The following is a 19,184-nucleotide window of genomic DNA, read 5'->3' as shown; positions in this document are numbered from 1 at the left end:
CCTCCCCGAGTCATCCCTGAGCCCTCTCCTCACCCTGTGACCCGCCACCCACGCCCGTATTCACACCGGCACCGCCCCTCTTTGCCTGGCACAAATTCCTCTGCGTCGTCCATCTTCATCGTCGAACAAGCCTCCTCCTCTTCCCCCTCTTCACCCCAACTACACAAATAGTCGGGGATTCCATAGTTAGGAATATCCGTTTCCTCAGTGCAACCACACACGGTTTTCCTGGAGCCACGGTCCCCGACATTCTGGACAAACTCTCCTGCCTGCCTCCATCCAGAGAGTCATAGTTCACGTGGGAACAAATGCCACTGCCCTCCAACAGTCCGAGCACACCAAAGCCAGATTTTAAATGCCTTTTATATTTTTGGGACAGCTGCGGTAAATCCATTTTTATCCGTTTTATCAGTTCCATTTTAACCTCGGTCCCATCCTACCTCAATGACCTCCTTCACCATCACACTCCCACCCGCAATATTAGATCTGCCCATGCCAACCTCCTCACCCCTCCCATCCGAACCAAGTACCGGACCTGGGGAGTCAGAGCCTTCTCTATCGCCGCACCCTCCCTCTGGAACGCTCTTCGAGTGTGTCTCTCGCTCTCCCCTCCTCTCTCAGACTTGGACAGATGACTCGAGCAAAAAGATGTGGGAGGAAGAACAGAATTTTTCACTTGTGCTCTTCCTCCCTGTGAAATGTTCACTCTCTGCGTCTCCGGAGAGGGAGCGATTTAGTTTTCCCCTCAGACCCCGAATGTTTGAACCTCTTCACCTCACCCGAGGAGCTTGAGGTGGACGTGCCTGGAAGCAAAGTTCCTCCCAAGCGAATCTGACAGCTCCATCTTAATATTTAACCAAGGGACACACACATACCTGCGCACGTCAACACTGCGTTGAACCTACAGGAAGTGACACAAGAGGGGCACGATCCACCAACTTTTCCATGGAAGGGGCAGCACGTACTTCTGACTATTTAGCAAAAGGTCCTCAAATTGACTTTTTTCACTCACTTTTTAATCACCTGATTTCTTTGCTTTCAGCCCAGACACTAATAGAGATGTGCACCGTCTGTGTACAGGATGATCTCTGATCTTCCTTCTGCCTCACTGGGGGGATGCACTCCACTCTCTGTGTTCTCATGCAACCGCAACCTCACATAACCCTCCCAGACATCACTCACATGAAAATTTGGAAAATGCTTGGTGGAATGTATGCTTGCAGATCCCAAAACACTCGAGAATGATTTCAAATTCCCTGAACCCATTCATTGCCATTTACGGCTGTAGAAGTCAAAAGGTTTTAGGATGACTCATGCATTTCTGTGACAGAGACTCTTTTTGCTTTACTTGTTAGCCACATGTACATATATACAGTATGTAGATACAAATATAAATTTAGTCAAGACTGCAAAACACAACACATTGGAAATTCAGTTTACTGGACAAATTGAGGGAACGGGTCATCCGTTAGACCTATTTGTCCATTACATAGAAGTACAGTACTTTTTTGTTTTTTGTGGCCTAAGAACACCTAATACAGTACAAATGTATAGTTTTGTACTTTGTTGCAGTCTAAAAATGTCCTTCATAGTGAGTGCAAAATTATTGTTAAATAAATATAATAAAAAGCTTCAAACTATGTGAAAAGTCAAACCTTGGTGCTTGGGAAGAGGTTAATTCCTTGCATCTGGTCGCATTCATGAGCCAAACCACGATTTTAGGGCTGCCTTGTTTCACCCCGTTTAAGATTAGATAAGAATTGAGATTGTGGCGAGCCACGTACACTACTTGTTCCAGTAAAAACAGCAGCCATAGATATACAAAGTAAATAGGTCGATATGACATCCTCCTTTTGAGATGTGTGCTGACGGCAGATGCTAAGCTAACATCTATGCTCCATTAAATTTGAAGGTACTCTGTGCCTTTCTAACTTGACCACCATGTCATCTGCCCATACATTGTTTTGATGGGGAAGTCGCCCCAGCCAGCATGGCTGCCAATTTGAGACGCATTTTAGCCTGTCCTATTCTAATTAAAAGACTGTTTCTCTATGATGAGAGAGCAGCATAAGCCGGAAGCACGTGACCAGTCTCTGTCTGTTGAATTGCAGGCAGTTCTGTAACTAACAGACTTTGAAGGTACTGCACAAAAGGACATTTTGAGTGTACTGGACATTATTTTCTGTCCATAGAATCCGTGGTCTGTTGAGTCATTGACCGAGTCAAGGTTTCACTCTGCACAGTATTTATTGTACATAGTATATTATATGATATATTTTTGGTTGTGAAAGATCATGTGATTCAACATGCCGTTTATGACAACACTGTTGTGACACTGTCCGCCTGTGAGTCAAATATTGAATTGCAACAACACTATTTGCCAATGGTCATCCACTCATGAATAATAGTGCAGAATCATGCACACTGTGTGACAGTTCAGTTGCCCCACTCAATGTGCAGAATCAGAATCAGAATCATCTTTATTGGCCAAGTATGTAGAACACACAAGGAATTTGTCCCCGGTATAACACGCTGCATTAGTATCATCGTAAACAACAAAATTGCAGCGACCCATAGAGTCACTGAAGACGCTGATTGGCTAGCGATCAGACAAGACTTTACCACGCCTCTTGCCGAGAGTTGGCTGGGATAGGATCATCCACTACTTTGGTGAGGATAAGCGGTACAGAATATGGATGGATGAATGGATGTTTTCAACCCTGTGAATTGGCTGCATTGTGTGGTGGTTAGCAGGGCTTATCAAAAACGCTTATTTCTAAGAAACTTTGTGAATAGTGGAGCCAAGGCATAGCAATAGTGTCTTGTGCTAATGAAGACAAATACGTGGAAAGAGAAATGGTTTTTTTTTTTCTCACTGCCGTTTGTTCTAATTGGGACTGTCAACCCTCCTGTGCCAAAATGTCAATGGTACCATCTGTTTTCAAGTCAACCACATATTCAAGCACACAATAACAATGCCTACATCTTGTAGCTTTGCAGCACTGTGCGGAACAAGAAAGAAATGAGTATTATTACATGTTGGTGAGGAACTTTTCAAGGTAAGAGTACACTGCACAGCTCACACTTGTTTTCCCTTTGACGTACTGTACATTAGCTTTTTGATATGAACAGTATTAACTTAGTGTTATGTATTTATAGATAGATAGATAGATAGATAGATAGATAGATAGATAGATAGATAGATAGATAGATAGATAGATAGATAGATAGATAGATAGATAGATAGAAAATATAGTATTAGCTTCATAACTTCCCATGAGATTTGGTAGTACGCCTTCATGCCATTTTTCTTAATTACTGTACAAATGGTAACATGGTTTGATTTAAATTATTCTTATCCAGAAATCATTAATACTGACCAAAATCTTGACAGCTTGGTGAATGCCTTTCTAGTTGTGTCTTGCTATAACTGCTGAGGTTTGACTTTGCATTTCTGCTTCTTTACATTGAGAAGCCAGCAGAGGTGGATCGGGCATCTAAGGTTTCCAGGCATGTTCACCCGGAAGGAGAACCCAAGCCAGACCTTGGACACTCTGAAGGATGTACAGTATATGTGACATCAATGGCCTCAATGTTTTCTCAAAATTACTCATTTGTCTCTATTTGTTTAAATCACAACAACATACGGTGTTGGCCACGTGTTCTACCTTCTCCCTCTCTTTAGCATCCGTGTTTTTATACTCTTCTGTTTTCGCTCAATGATTACTGTGGGATGCCTTTGCTGTGTCCTCATGCCAAGTTCGGGTTCCTCATCTGGGACTTATCTGAGGACAGTGATGGCTTGTTGTACTTCAAATACAACTGACAATAGTCTGACCTGTCTGGCACAACAGCAGTGAATGATGGCGATTGAAATGGGAACTCGCCTGTGTGAATGAGTACGTGTGTGTGCTTAGCACAATTTGACAGATTTCAATTATTACCATGAAAATACAAACAAAGAACAATTTGCACCTTTGATGCAATATGGATTGCTGAGTTTTGTCAAATATGATTTCACTATATGGAAGTCTAAAAATGTCCTTGCGCCCCATGTTAAACCATGAATTAACTGTGGCTAATGAAATATTTTAATTCATTTTCACTGACCATAACCAAGTCTGTTTACCTGCAGACCTGTTCAGTCAAGTCACTTAAATTGAACATTTGACAGAAAAGTCAACTAAAATATCTCAAAAGGCTCCATCAAAATGCCATGATCCCCCAAAATGTAAGAACAGCTGAGGAATAATGTAGTTGACATTTATCAGTCTGGAAAGTTAGAAAGTCATTCCTAAAACTTTAGAACTCCAAAAAACCACGGTGAGAGGCTTTATCCATAAACTGAGAACGCATGGAACAGTGGTGAACCTTCCTCGACGTGGCCGGCCAACAAATTTTTACTCCAAGAGCACAGTGACAACTCATTGAGGAGGTCACAAAGGAACCCAGGACAACTTCTAAAGAACTGCTGGCTTCCCTCGCCTCAGTTAAGCCCTCATCAATGAGGAAGTCAGTGTGCAAAAATGACATTTATGGCAGAGTTCCAAGTCAAAAAACACTGCTACCCAAAAAGAACTTAAAAGTCCCGTTTTAGTTATGCAAAAAAACATTTGAATGACTTTGGGGAGAATATTCTATGGACTGACAAAATGAAAGTTGAACTTTTTGGAAGGTATGTGTCTTGTTACATCTGGTGTAAATTTAACAGCATTTCAGAAAAGAATGTCATATGAACAGTCAAACATTTTGGGGGTAGTGTGATGGCCTGGGGCTGATTCATACTTGCTGTGGTTGATGAAACCGTGAATATCACTAGATTGAGCAGGAAAATAGAGGCAAAGAGTGATACTTTTCTTTAACGCAATAAAACTATAGTTAAAAAAAAAAGATTTGATTAACTCTAATATTCATCACTGTTTACCTCATGACGGCTTTGAAAATTCTTTAAAAACATTTGATGGAAGAGTGAGCTACAAACACATGACAGCTGCGTGATGATCAAAATGGAATACTGGCTCATCTACCATGAAAAGAAAATAAGAGAATGAAAAGTTGAGATAGGTGAGAGGATCTAATATTCTTTTACAGTCATCACATTACACCTCCTTTCAGATTCACGGTGAAGTGAAGCAATATGTTGTAAAACACACTTTTGTTTTGTGGAGGGTAGCTTTATGAAACAATGCTGCTAGCATGCACGATCAGCCTGATTTACGGAATACTGCCCCATCTGTACGTTATTCAAAACATTGTGCGCTTTTGTGCCGCCTTGGTAGCAAACAAGGACATTCAGGTGGTCACTCTGCTTTGCAAGGTGAGCATCAAACCACAACTAATGTGCACTCAACAGCTGTGCCAGATTGTTCTTGCAGTCATACAGAGGGAGGATAGCAGACAAACGAAGCACCTGAACCAAACTTGTTTTATGATGAGGGCTGCAATGCAAACACACAATCCTGCTCGAAACTAAAGCTGATGCCTTCCACAGTACAGAGCCAATTAGACTTGGTTTTATTTCTTTCTTCTATCTCTGCTCAAATGTGTATCTTGCGAAAAAAAGGGGGGGGGGGCATGCTCTCTTTTTTTAGGTCATATTTTATTTAGTTTTGATTTTTTTTTCCAGAAGTGTGGAACTGCCATTATCGAGTAAACATTTTGGACTGGTGAATACATTCAGATTTGTTTACTCCACCACATTAAATAACTAATGGGACTTTGCAGCGGTAGGAGGAAAACGTGCTTTGGAAGGCACCTTGGAAAAATGCTCAAAATGCTTCACTCTTAACAACTTTTTATTGTTGTTATTTGTTAGCTTGTCTGTGTCTGGCACAAATGCCGCAAGGCTGTTTGTCTGGAGTACCACCCAGCAAATATGAGCAATTAGTCATTCTCAGTAGTAAACAACTAAAAACAGTTGGTAGCAGCTTTCACATTTCGAAAAGATGACAAATGCATCATGTTGGGCACACTCCACCAGGTTCCCAAACACACAGGAAATCAAAACATCGTCGGCTCCTTTAACGTGGCCGATATGTAACTGCTTGGAGAAGTTTTGTAAGGTGGTTTTAGAAAGAAAAAAAAATCACTATATTGTGCTCCACAAAAACATAAAGTAATGACATAATGTAGAGAATCAAACAGTTTTTGCCACTGCTGCTTCTTCCAGTGTGCGTGCCTTGGCTATCAGGATCAATATAATTACCAACCTGATGGTGGCCTTTGTGCAATTAAAAAATATATCCAGTCAAACCTCGTTTCACCATACACCATTTACAACGTTTTCACCCCTATAATATTCACACAACTCCCGATTTCACATGATTCATTTTCCATTTGCCAATTTTGCTTACAACAACCAGATTTTCCCACAAAAACAGTGAAAAGGGCTTAGTTACAGTGAACCATGGGAAGCTAACTGCTGCCGCGACCTTACTTATTGAACAAAATGTACAGCACAGGATTCCCATCTGTTGATTAGCAATGCTACTGATCAACTTGGTACATGATTGTACTTCCTGCCGTAGCTCATGGAGGCACGGCACGGTCCTGAGGACATGGTCTGAAAACATGCGTTGTAAACTTAATCTCGCTGTCTGTGAAAGCTGAAATTGTCTCTCACATATCTTCCAGTAATTGTCTCCCAGATGTCGGCGGCACTGGCAGTTGCCTATGGCGGGTAACGTTTGCTGACTGAATGTTTTCAGAGATGAAGAAGGAACGCTACAGTTGTTTGTTTCATGTCTTATAAAATCCTTTTTTTTCTTCATATACCCGTATTTGTAATTGGCATGTTTATAATGTATTACACGTTCATGTTTTTACATCTATAAATGTTCATACTGCATTATACATTGCAGTTGGTGGCCATTGTATTGGAAATGGTTACAACGAACTACCATTTTAATGTACAGATTCGTTATGGCCCCTCGACATACGTTACGTAACGAGGTTCGATTGAATAGTTAATGAACACTTCAAACAATAAAACTTCCGAAATCCTCCATAACAAATAAAATCACAATTAATGACTGAAGTACATGTCTGATTGTACAGTCCACACTGCTTTTCTGGTACAAGTGACACTGTTTGAATTGTCACAGTAATTTTGGAGCGTGGACGTGAGGAAACCCTCGAAATTTCAATCAAAACCAGCTTCTTGGTGGATATGTTTAATTAAAACTTGTCGGCCAATCAGAGAAGGGGTACCCTATGTGGCAGAAGAAACAGAGGGGTCAAGGAGATAGGTAGAGAAATAATAAAGTTTTACTGCTTGACTCTAAGTTGCTGATGGTGTAGTGGTACACTCGCGTGACTTGTGTGAGGAAAGTTTGGATTGGTTCCAACTCAGTGACAGTGTGGATGTGGGTATGAATGGTTTTTCGTCTTGAGGTGTGCCCTGTTACTGACTGGCAACCTGAGAGAGTCATCCGCCTTCCACCTGAAATCAGCTGGGATAGGCTACAGCATCCACCACTCCCCACCAACCCACGACCCGGTTCAGGACAAGCGGTCTTGAAAATGGATGGAATGGATATTTGACTTGAAGGGATAATGGTACACGGAAACATTCCGCCCCCAACTATTTTTTCCTAATACAAAAAAACTAAATTCATCAGGAAACTCGTCATCTGATTCTCAAATTTCTTGGCGTGATGTCCTTTGCTTGGAGACATCCATGGTGCTGGTCAAAACTTCTCAATAAGCCACAGTAATATTTATCTTTCGCAAAGGATTTCTTAAAAATGGTTTATTGTTATATTATCTATCTACATGTGTTCCACTACCATTTGTGTTTTAATACCTGTTGTTTAAAGGGTTATAACACCGCAACACTGATTCTATTTATGAGCCCCTCCATGCCATGTTTCATGTTTGTCAGCATTAAGATCAACAGACTTTTCTAAAGCTCTGAGAGAGAGCTGAGAGAATTGGCTTGAGTTTGTTGCCACCATACAGCGTGCATATTTCAAATGTTTGCTTGCAAGTCAACAGTAAAGATTTTGTACAGTAAAACGTATTATGAATCTATGAAACTCACGGGCTGCAATTGAACACCCAAGCCTGGGTTTTTCCTTCCCGAACACACACACACAAAATATGCACGGACACACACAGTAAATGTGAGAGACTTGCACTGCCTCTCGCCCAAAGTCAGCTAGAATAGTCTTCAACTTACTAGTGACCCTCAAGCAGATAAACAATAGAAAAAGGATGGCTTGATATTTCAAATAATACTTTTGTATAAGGAGCCAAAAAAAAAAAAAAAACATATTAAAGGTTTTCTTGCACTGAAGGACACAGAAGAGGTTGGAAACTGCTGCCCTGAAAATTAAAATAGTGTACTTTCCTCAGAGTGTCAGAACATCACGTGATTTGCCGCATTGTTGGGGCATCTCACTGAAAGAATGCTAAGTATGGCCGTCCTTGTGCAGAAAAGTGGCAAGAATTAGCATAGTTTAGATGCCATTCCACCGTCACACTCTCAAGTGGCCAGCGCATCTCCACACAGATTTCAACGGGCAGCTTCAAAGAACATTTCACACACACACACACACGCACGCACACACACGCACGCACACACACGCACACACACACGCACACACACACACACACGCACACACACGCACGCTCTCATGGTTGCAAGTGAACACATTCTAGCCGTTAGTATAACGATACATCGAAAAAAATATAAAAAGGGGGTGACAGAAATCTGACACCTCCAGCACTAGGCAACCGATAATTAACTGTCTTCATTAGGTCAAATATTTGATTAAGCTCAACCTGAGGGGAAGTCTAGTAATGATCCCCTCTGCTGAAATTCAAAGGTGGAGAAGAAGGGAGGGGCTGTCATGGGAAAATGAGAAGTCAAGGTTGCTGGAGTGAAAGTAGGGACACTGGCAGACTGGTAAAAAATAAATAATAATAATTATATATATATATACTGTATATATATATTTTTTTTTTAAAGGAGTTTACTGAATATATCTCACACAGTCACTGACCACGTTCTTAACACCTCCTCTCTGCTCATCCCTCAGTGTCTGGATAGTGCTGGAGGGTTCTTGAAAGAAGTCACAAAGGCTGGCAAAAGCATATCGCTAATGTGTTGCCAAAGGCAGGCCAAGCCAGGGAAATCTCACTCTTGTGGACACACTATGTGCGTGTTCAACAGACCAGTGAACATCGTTGGCCTCCACATCAACCCACTTTGGGAAGCTGCTCATTCTAGCCTGAGCGAGTGTGTCTGTGTGTCCTAGTACAGAAACCTCACATAACAGAAGGGGGTTATTCACCTTTAACTCATGGAAAAAAAAAATAGGCTTTCCGTTTGGTATTAGTGTGAATGATTTTGTCCCAAATCTTGCGAGTAAAACAGCCAACCGAACTCTCTTTCAAGTCAGGAAACTTGACCTGTTACAGAAATCTGATTATGAAATGAAATAAGCTGCGGTTGGTAAATAACATTGTGGAAAAGTACTAGGTTGTTTTATTCATCAATGCCCTTAAGTCCAAATGCTTTGGGATCATATCCATTCATTTGCTGTGCCGCTTATCCTCACTCGAGGAGACGTGCACCCTGGACTGGTTGCAACCAACTCACAGCCACATGTAGACCAACAACCATTCACAATCACACTTGAGGACAATTTAGAGTCTTCAATAAACCTAAGACATGTTTTTTGTGATGTGGGAGGAACAGGCAAACCCCACATATGACTACCAGGGCAACCTGAGAACTGCAAGGGCTTTTGGATAATGTATATAATACTAAAAACATTGTGTTTCCTAAAGATTTTGGGAGATGTAAAAAAATTCCAAAATGTCAAATGAAAATTAAAAAGGTAATTTTGTTGTGTCATTTCCAGCTACAGATATTGACTTTACATCAGAATTTGGCCATGCTAAGAATACTTTTGGGCATACAATTTCATATTTTGCACACCTATGAAGGCTGGAGACCAGGGGTGGCTCAATTCCGGTCCTTGGGGGCTGGATGTTTTATTTGTCTCCCAACTCCAACACACTTGATTCAAATGATCAGCTCATCAGCAAGCTCTGCAGAAGCTTGATGATGATCCTGGTCATTTGAATCAGGTGTGTTGGAGCAGGGAGATATAAAAAACATCCAGGATACCGGTCCTCAAGAACCGCACTTGCTCACATCTGCTCAAAACTAAAAATTGCAGGGACACAATGGTGGCATTTTGTCCCTACAATTTGAGATTGTGAAACTAAACACTATGTGCTGATTTTTTTTACATTTTCTTTTTTAATTTTTTTTTTTCTGCTGACAAACCTCCGCTCCACGCTTCCATCTATTTATCAGTAATATGGTGAAAACAAGTGCAAATGTGAATACTTGCTTCACAAGTCAATTTCTAAGCTTTACTACTTGCATCCCTAAAATGTCAGGTCAGGGGCCACTGTGTTCCTAATTAAAAGAAAAAAAGTCTGCAGCCCTGCCTGTATATTATTTCCTTAAATTGACAAATTAAGGAATGGCCTTCCTATACAATATATTTTTTAACCGGATTCTGTCAGTCAGAGTAATTATGATTCCAAACAAAATCACCCGAGTATTAATGTTGATCATTTACAGGCATTGCTAAGTATTAGGATTATTCCGCCTTTTTCACGACTCACTTCCAAGTGCCTGTTTTCGAGACGTTCATGACTTTTTGCTTTACACAGTCATACCTCGGTTTTCGACCGTTCCAGAAGGCTGTTCGAAAAGCGACATGTTCGAAATCCGAAACTATTTTATTAGCCCATGATTAGGGGCTAATACACTATGCAGAAACAACAAAAAAACTGTCAGATTTGCGTAAATCACAACAAACACGTCTGCTCACAATGAAATTTACACGAGGAAGTGTAATTTCCTCTTGTGCGGAAGCCGAGAGGAGTTGAGTGGCGTATTGGGGTTTGATCAGTTTGGTCGAAAACTGGTTTTCGGTCGTAATCCAAGCCGTAAAAATCTCAAATTTTCTGGTCGAAATCCGAATTGGTCGATAACAGAGACGGACGTTCGAAAACCGAGGTTTGACTGTACTTCTCTCGTGACGTTTTTCTAGTATTTCATGTAAGTAGATCTTGTTCATAATATTATTTTTGGTTTGTATTTTATTAGTATTGGATTTCCTTGTCCTTTAGTTATAAGCGACTTACATCTATATTTGTCCTTGCCTTTTGCAAGCGTTTTTGGTTTGTCTCTGTTTGTCCTGGTTCTTTCTTACCAGCGTCTTTCGTTGCACTTTGTCGGTCTTGCATTTGTTTTGGAAATAAACATTTTGTCAACTCTTACCTGTCTACACTTGTGGAAACTGATTCTCTTCCAGAATACTCCAGAAATCCTGACACTAGTCACTTAAGTCTATACCCAATTCATTCATTTAAAATGTTACAATAATGATAATAATAATAATCATAAACAAAAGATGAATAGTGGAGACACTGTGTTTGTGTAATATATTTCACAATGCTAATTGATAATCGTATCATTGCACCTAAAGTGGCCTTGCTAAATCAGATATGTAGATGTGTATGCAGCCTTGGGCGTGATGCGTTTATAGATCCAGGGAAGAAATTGCTGTTGATGAAGCACAATTATTTGGCAATAAATCTCACAGAGGAGAGTTCCAGCTTCTGTGGCCTCACAGGCCCCACAGGGACATCTACTGTAGTTCAGACAGCAAAAGGTAAAGACGAAAACCTCCCCTTAAATGAGCCGGTGACTTATGGTTAATGAATGAATTGTTTATGCATGCAGGTACCTCCACCTAAATGCTCCGATTTCGCATTACACAGCTTCCCCTAATTGCCCCCGTGCTTGAAGTGTGAGTGCGCGTGTGCATGTGTGTTCGAATGCCAGTGCCGTCATCAAAGGATACGTCAAATTGAAGGCTCAAGCGGAGGCTGCTATCGGGATCTCAGACGCACGCACACACACTATGCTTTCATATCACGCCCTGGCAACGCCCACTGACTGCAGCATATCTCCGCCAGCATCACCAAGGTTACCAGCGGTAGCCAGGGATACCATCGGAGCCGCCTGTGAAAATTTAGAGAATGGGTGTGGCACGGCTAAGTCTTTATGCAAAAACACTCTGCATTTAAATGCTACAAATTTGCTCAAATCCAAGCTTTTGTTTGGAGGAATTTCAAGTTTAGGTTTCGACAAACTAAACTTGAAAAAAATAGCAAATGGAAGGTTGACATTGAACAAAAATGCTTTCACATTCAACCCAGAGTGATACTCACAAACCATATTGTGCGTTAAATGTGCAAAACTACCTATTCATGTCCCCGCGTTTGACCTTGCAGGTTGGGCTTTACAATGCTGAAATATTAATGCTGCATATTAAAGGTGAAAGTCTTGACTGGCTTTTGCCAATAGAGGTGTTGGCTCCTCTCATTCCACCTCTTTACACACCGCTGGCACTAATCTAAGGTGTGTGCTCATGCATTAGTCTGGGAGTCAGTTAGCCGCGATGAGCGGATTAAATTCATTAGTTCTAAAAAGGAACCCAAATTAAAGATTGGCGTTTCCATGACAAAGGAGGGCCTCGGCCAGCGCCCATGCATCCAGAGCGCTTGTGCGCAAATTGAGAAAAAATATTCGCGGGCATGCTCCACAAGCTTCAATCTCTCGGCCTGGAGAGGTGCGTGCATGTGTGTGCTACCCCGGAAGAGAGATTGCGTCCCTCTTTGGGTTTCAAAAACACTTGGAAAATTTGGATCATCCAGCTGAGTGATGGGAACAAAAACAAACAGATGTACATGGAAAGATTTTATTTCTTTTCCTCTGCAAACCATCAGTCATGCAGTATTGCGGAAACAGTCATTTTTTCCTCCTGTCTCACTTTTAACACGAGCTATCCGTCTGAGTGCTGAACTTGCGCTATTTTTAATTTTGCAGGCGATGTTTGTAACTGGAGGGCGGCCCGGTAGTCCGGTGGTTAGCACGTCGGCTTCACAGTGCAGAGGTACCGGGTTCGATTCCAGCTCCGGCCTCCCTGTGTGGAGTTTGCATGTTCTCCCCGGGCCTGCGTGGGTTTTCTCCGGGTGCTCCGGTTTCCTCCCACATTCCAAAAACATGCATGTCAGGCTGATTGGACGCTCTAAAATTGTCCCTAGGTGTGAGTGTGGGCGTGGATGGTTGTTCGTCTCTGTGTGCCCTGCGATTGGCTGGCAACTGATTCAGGGTGTCCCCCGCCTACTGCCCGAAGACGGCTGGGATAGGCTCCAGCACCCCCCGCGACCCTAGTGAGGATCAAGCGGTTCGGAAAATGGATGTTTGTAACTGTGGGTCGAGTTGACAGGAGTTTAAAAATACAGAAGTGCATCCAGGGGTGGAGTGGCAATTGGGAAGACAGGCTGTTGTCTGAAGCCGACATCACATCTGAAGCAGGGGTAGTCTTTTCCGTCTTTTCCCAGTACGGTAGTAAGCGGGTCACTAGTTACTGCAACCAGTTGAAAAGAAAGAGCAGGGTCTATTTCTACCAAATCAGCCCACAGCAACCAAGGTGTTCTCTGCATTCCTTTTTCTGTGTGAATTTGAGTTTGATGTCGTCACGGGGTCCTTTTATTCGACATTGTTTCAGCCTCCACTGTACACGGAGAAAATGCTGGTTTGGAATGTCACCGAAGACATCAAAGGCTTTTACTCCATAATGACAGGGTGGACAACAATTTCAGGGGCATGCAAAATATTCACTACTCATCCATTTTCTGATCCGCTTGATCCTCACTAGGGTCGTGGGGGGTGCTGGAGCCTATCCCACCTGCAAACCATCAGTCATGCAGTATTGCGGAAACAGTCATTTTTTCCTCCTGTCTCACTTTTAACACGAGCTATCCGTCTGAGTGCTGAACTTGCGCTATTTTTAATTTTGCAGGCGATGTTTGTAACTGGAGGGCGGCCCGGTAGTCCGGTGGTTAGCACGTCGGCTTCACAGTGCAGAGGTACCGGGTTCGATTCCAGCTCCGGCCTCCCTGTGTGGAGTTTGCATGTTCTCCCCGGGCCTGCGTGGGTTTTCTCCGGGTGCTCCGGTTTCCTCCCACATTCCAAAAACATGCATGTCAGGCTGATTGGGCGCTCTAAAATTGTCCCTAGGTGTGAGTGTGGGCGTGGATGGTTGTTCGTCTCTGTGTGCCCTGCGATTGGCTGGCAACTGATTCAGGGTGTCCCCCGCCTACTGCCCGAAGACGGCTGGGATAGGCTCCAGCACCCCCCGCGACCCTAGTGAGGATCAAGCGGTTCGGAAAATGGATGTTTGTAACTGTGGGTCGAGTTGACAGGAGTTTAAAAATACAGAAGTGCATCCAGGGGTGGAGTGGCAATTGGGAAGACAGGCTGTTGCCTGAAGCCGACATCACATCTGAAGCAGGGGTAGTCTTTTCCGTCTTTTCCCAGTACGGTAGTAAGCGGGTCACTAGTTACTGCAACCAGTTGAAAAGAAAGAGCAGGGTCTATTTCTACCAAATCAGCCCACAGCAACCAAGGTGTTCTCTGCATTCCTTTTTCTGTGTGAATTTGAGTTTGATGTCGTCACGGGGTCCTTTTATTCGACATTGTTTCAGCCTCCACTGTACACGGAGAAAATGCTGGTTTGGAATGTCACCGAAGACATCAAAGGCTTTTACTCCATAATGACAGGGTGGACAACAATTTCAGGGGCATGCAAAATATTCACTACTCATCCATTTTCTGATCCGCTTATCCCCATAAGGGTCGTGGGGGGTGCTGGAGCCTATCCCACCTGTCATCGGGCAGTAGGTGGGGTACGCCCTGAACTGATTGCTAGCCAATCGCAGGGCACACATAGACGAACAACCATTTGTGCTCACACTCACACCAAGGGACAATTTAGAGCATTCCATTAATCTGCCATGCATGTTTATGTTTTTGGAATGTGGGAGGAAACCGGAGTACCCGGAGAAAACCCACACAGGCATGGGGAGAACATGATAACTCCACACAGGAGGGAATCGAAACCTGCACCTCTGCACTGTGAGGCCGACCCGCTAACCAGTCGACCACCGGGCCGCCCGAATCTTCAATATGATTAGAAAAATAGAATATAATGATTACAATGACTCACAATGCAAATAATTTGTGGACAATAAAAGGATGTCACATTTAAGTTCCTATCAATTAGCCATTGGCAGTGTGTGGAACCTGCCAAAATAATTTCAATAGACTCATTGTACATTGTTTGACTTACAATAAGACCTCAGAGTTTAAAAAAAAAAAAAAAAAATTCAAAGAAAAAAAAACCACACGTTCATCCCATTTGCAATGTGTGTGACAGTCTGCATATATAACCTGAGGAAACCCCAGTCAGTATAACATGTGTAAGTGTAAGACATGTCCTCACGACTCATTCCAGGGAGAGACTGTATTGGATAAAACTTTATTGTCAAATGTACTGTATGTGTAACATGTAACATACAGCACAGATGAAATTTCTTCCCTCTCAACATAAAACAAGAGGAGCCGCTGCGGGTGTCTGCGCCGCTATCAAAAGAAAAGTTAACAAAAAAATGACAAAATAATACAAAACAACACATGAGACACAGACAATCGTGCAATCTTAACCACTTTCCTGCATACACTTTGTTGTCTGAAGCAGTTATAGATGAAAGAGGAGCGAATCAAAGAGTCCTTTCACCAGTGGATCAGAGACGTCATGCTGCAATGTGCACACGTCTAATACAAGCTAAGCTTGAAAGCAACAAGAAGCTGTAGCATCCATGAACAAAAAAGAGAGATTGGCTCTCTTCTCCTGTCCCATGTAAATCCACTTCAATTCCAAGCCGCGACTACCAGTTCCACATACGCATCGGCGCTCTGCGCTGACGCTCCTTTCTTCTCATCGTCGGCTCCTCAATCCATGCATCCATCCAGCCGCAGACTGTCCATCAGCACCGACCTTTTCGCTGAACAAAGCGGGGCTGTGAAAATGCTGCCTACTTCAGGCGCAAGACACAAGCGCCCCGGGGATGTCCAGCAACGACAGTCAAATGGCGCCGACATTCTCCCAATCAAGAAATCAGTGCTGGTACGCATGTGCTGCCGAGAAGGCGCAACCACCAAGCACAGATTCTTCTTCTTTGACGAATGCCATGGCCAAAAATGCTGAAAACAGTCCACATCAGGTCCACACGACGTAAGACCAACACCATGTGACAAAACAAAGACAAAAACAACAAAAAACAACAAAAAACGCAAGGCTCTTGAAGAGTACTTGCCAATGGCTGCCTATCCGGGCGCCATCTTGGGGAAAATAAATAAATAAAACATCAAAATGAGAGACCGATAACTTTGCCTTACTGACGAAGGTCAACTTTTCCAACAGAATGTATACAGTGTCAATCCACTGCAGTCTAACTGAGCCAATGGTATGCAGTCATCCCTGGAGGCCCTTGTCAAAAGAGTCATTGCTCAGGTATATGGATCCACATACTTGAACATGGAGTACATATAGCGGACAGAGAGATTTGAATGAAATGAGAGTCACTCTTGAAGTTAAAAAAAACTTGTCAGTTCACTTTGAATATGACAACGCAGGAATTTTGGGTCACATGTGTCATCAGATGACTGTGTTGTTTCTTGAAAAATCCCAAGAAGTGGAAAACACGTGTTTCCACTCTGGAAATATAATTATTACATCTCTATCTGTAGCACTTAAACAGAGGGGGGAGAAACGCTGGAAAAGCACTTACTGTGCATCCTGACACTCACAGCCAACCCATACGTAGAGTATATGGTCCGACAGGTCTCATCACACTAACATGGAGAACATCTTAAAATGAGGAGACAACCTTCAGCATATAAAAGAGCATCTTCAAAATACAGTTGAAACTGGACTTTCCTGTACAGGAGATATAGAGCACCCCAGCTAGAGACATAACACAGTGTTGAGCATCATGATACATTTGTGCATGCATCTCTTTGGAATTTATTAAGATGAGTTCAAATTTGCTTTGTTGGGTGTCATGACAACATGAGCTTACTCAGACACATTTGAAGCTGTTTTGTTTTTTTCCCCCGCCCCAAGATAGATGAAAGCATCCACATCTGCATGAGCTTTCATCCATACCATGTGCAGGTGATATCGGCTTTACTATTTAAAAAAAAAAATCACATTGTTATTCTGATGAATTACACTGCACTCTATAAATAGTTGTGCCTTTTCAGCGGCATATGGAATATGACCTTGTGTCTGTGTAAAGGCAGAATCTTTGACATTACAGCCGCTTACTAATTTGTGCAAGTGCACCTAATGGTGTTGCTTAAGAAACATTACACTGGTCATTTATACATGGTCCTTATATAAGCTATATGTGTCATCCATTGTATTTCTGAGATCGATTTTAAAAATGTCTATTTTATTTGAGCTATCAGGTTTTTGAGGTATCTGGGTTTTTTTTTATATGGCATTGACAACTTGTGCAATACTATTTTACCATGCATTGCAATGTATAGCCATGACGTCTCAAAAAAAACGTTTTTTTTTAAAAACAGCCAATGATGACTCTGTGACAGGTGAGCCGTGATTGGTCAGCAAAATGTCCGCCCACTGAGATGACGGAATCTGTTGCAGAATCTGTCTGCCTGTGCCTTGATGAAAACTCCAGTTCCTCGAGAGCCATATCCTGCCTGTTTTAGGTCCCTCCCTACTCCAACACACCTGATTCATTTGTTCAGGCCTCGACAGAGCTTGCTGATGAGCTGATCGTTTGAATCATGTGTGTTAGAGTAGGGAGGGACCTAAAACAGGCAGGATATGGCTCTCGAGGAACTGGAGTTCCCTACCCCTAGTATATAGCATGGAGTAGTCTAATGTTTCAACAACCACATACATATATATATATATATATATATATTTGTGGTGAATTTAAGAGAATACGGCAATTAAATCAGATGGCCATGTTGCCTTTGAAACAGCATCAGCCAATGTAACTGATCGTAGTCTGGGAAGAATGTCCAAAGCCCCTTGGCACTCTGCTGCCTACACTCTGCTACGCATAGAGAAGAAATAGATTTATATTGTGTGTCCTTCGAGGAAAGTCGGCAGCGGAAAAATAAAAGAGGAGCTATCAAACTGGAAACCACTGGGGAATCCCTACACTTTCTAACAAATAAATATGGGCTAGTGCACCCATAACACCCTCAGACATGTTCTGACTCCACACACAGACGCGCACACAGCAGCATGCAGGAGGAAACTGTAATGCCCATCCATTCGAGCTGGACCAGAGATTTCATCGAGAGGGGAAACACCAGGCTCCTCTATTGCCACCAATTACTGGGGCTTGGAAGCAAAGTCAATGGCCACAGTTTAATACAATCACATCATCTCAGAGGAAATCAGACCCTTTTCGCCTCTGCTTTGAGCGCAACGCTGCCAAGCGGGCTTCGGCAAAAAGCCACTTAAACTGCAAGAGAGCGTAAATGACTCAAGCTCTTTGTGAAAAGGGATTTTGTGCAATGTTGTACTGCACATCATGCAATACATTCATGGGGATCCGTCTGACACATCAGGGAGCAAAGTTGTTAAGTTTGCTTCGATATGCTTAAAAGAGTTGCACACGGTGCGTGTGGGTCCTTCGCGCAGGCAATTTTCTCTGAGCTCGCATGCATTGCCATTATACATCACAGGCCATCGCCAGCGCACAGCTGTGTCAAAAAGCCTGCCTTCCCCTCCACCATAACTCATAGTTACCTCATGTAACCAAATTATACGCCAGCCCCCACCTAGGCCATCTCCTGGTCTCGTAGACACTGAGGAATGAGCTCCAGCAATGTGAGAAGAGACACACTCAGGTCTGTTCTGGCCAACATCAATCAATGTTATTACTGCTCATCAAAGGTATCACACAAATATAGGCTGTTAATACTGTACTGTAGATGATCTCTTTTGCTTCAAATCAAAAAAGAGATGATGAAGTGCTGAAAGTTGAAAGAGATGAGCAAAAATATCCAGAGTCTGCGGAAACACCAGTACATCATTTCATGGAAAGACACATTTAAGTTACATCACCCCATCTGCAAATTTATTATTTGCTCCTACCAATGTCACATTTGTCATTCTCGCCATTGCTGACATCATCCACCTTGCAAATATATTAAATCACTCACTCTTCAAATGTGGCCACTCAAACTGAAAGCAACA

General features: G+C 42.6%; 1 protein-coding gene across 2 annotated transcripts in view; it reads right to left on the bottom strand.

Moving 5' to 3' along the window:
• The window catches only part of LOC147208401 (A disintegrin and metalloproteinase with thrombospondin motifs 2-like), a 129,878-nt gene that overhangs the window by 93,471 nt on the left and 17,223 nt on the right, over positions 1–19,184 (bottom strand). The gene's annotated exons all lie outside the window — the stretch shown is intronic.

Source organism: Hippocampus guttulatus, chromosome 2 (genome assembly GCF_054856545.1).
Source record: "Hippocampus guttulatus isolate MCC_2025c chromosome 2, RoL_Hgut_1.0, whole genome shotgun sequence".
Lineage (NCBI taxonomy): Eukaryota > Metazoa > Chordata > Actinopteri > Syngnathiformes > Syngnathidae > Hippocampus > Hippocampus guttulatus.
The sequence above is the reverse complement of the archived record's forward strand: the minus strand, read 5'-3'. Positions and strand labels throughout refer to the sequence as shown.